This window comes from Halyomorpha halys, unplaced genomic scaffold, assembly GCF_000696795.3.
Source record: "Halyomorpha halys isolate HHAL.00 unplaced genomic scaffold, Hhal_1.1 Scaffold76.1, whole genome shotgun sequence".
In the NCBI taxonomy this organism is placed as follows: Eukaryota; Metazoa; Arthropoda; class Insecta; order Hemiptera; family Pentatomidae; genus Halyomorpha; species Halyomorpha halys.
This window is the reverse complement of record NW_027110545.1, coordinates 830,535-831,763: the sequence shown is the minus strand read 5'-3', so window position 1 is coordinate 831,763 and position 1,229 is coordinate 830,535. Positions and strand designations below refer to the sequence as shown.

General features: G+C 28.0%; 1 non-coding gene across 1 annotated transcript; it reads left to right on the top strand.

Annotated features, from left to right (window-relative positions):
* Nucleotides 1-886: 886 nt before the first annotated feature.
* Nucleotides 887-959, top strand: TRNAV-UAC (transfer RNA valine (anticodon UAC)). Its single transcript has one exon. It is a non-coding gene; the product is annotated as a tRNA-Val (tRNA).
* Nucleotides 960-1,229: the final 270 nt, after the last annotated feature.

Genomic DNA, 1,229 nt, shown 5'->3' with positions numbered 1-1,229 from the left:
AATATTACAACCATAAGATACAATAAGATAATTTGAGCTAGCATAAATATTATGTAAAAATAAAGTGATAAGAAATTACATATAAATAAAAGGAAGAAAGACATAAAATGATATTAATATATATTATATTACAATAATATCAATATTATTGTTTTTATTTATATTCATTCTTTCAAGACGTTTATGTAATCTCTAATCTCGTCTTCAATTTTTTGTTTTATATACGTCTCCTGTACTTTTTAACTGTATATTTTACGTTCTTTTAAAATCTGTATTCTTACCATTGTATATTCAGGTTTATTTTGTATTAATATTATTTTATGTCTTCCTTCCTTTTATTTATATGTAATTTCGTATCACTTTATTTTTATATAATATTTATTCTAGCTCAAATTACCTTATTGTATCTTATTGTTGTAATGTATTTAGTTTTTTTTTTATCTTTTTAGCCCTGATGAAGCCCTGCAAAGTGGGGCGAAACGTCGGACAATATATAGTTATAAAATATTTATTCTTTTTTTGACCGCAACCCTGACCATCTTCATATATTTAAGTCTTACGGTCAACTATATGTATATTATATATTTATATACTATACTATTTATTTATGTTTTCTTTTGTAATTTTTTTTCAGATTTTTAGGTTTTATACACCTCCACAGCTCCTTTGGTTACTAATAAATTTATTTTTTAATACAGAATTGTCTTTTATTCACCGCATGGCAAAAATTAATTATAAATAAATTTATGACTAAATTTCCATAGGCTCAATTTTTGGATAAGAATGGTTCATTGATAAATAAGCACTGTATCCTTGAGATTTATAGTTTTATTTCATAAAAAGGATACAAGACCATAGTTATAATTAACCGAAGATCTTTAACATCGGTTCCGTGGTGTAGTGGTTATCACATCTGCTTTACACGCAGAAGGTCGCCAGTTCGATCCAGGCCGGAATCACAATTTTAAATTGATTTTTCGAAGCTATTCTCTATTTTTTATATATCTTCATTGACAGTTGTATTTTCCTTTTTAAAATAACTACTCCTAAAACTATCCCCACCACGTAGGCCGATGACACATGTGCGCTCGCAGTTAATAATAACCCTTTGATTGCATCTCTAACTCTCCAATCCCATATCACAGCCCTCGAAGAATGGTGTCGTAATTGGAGGATTAAGATAAATCCCGACAAATCCCATCAAATCACATTTACGCTTGGTCGTAAAT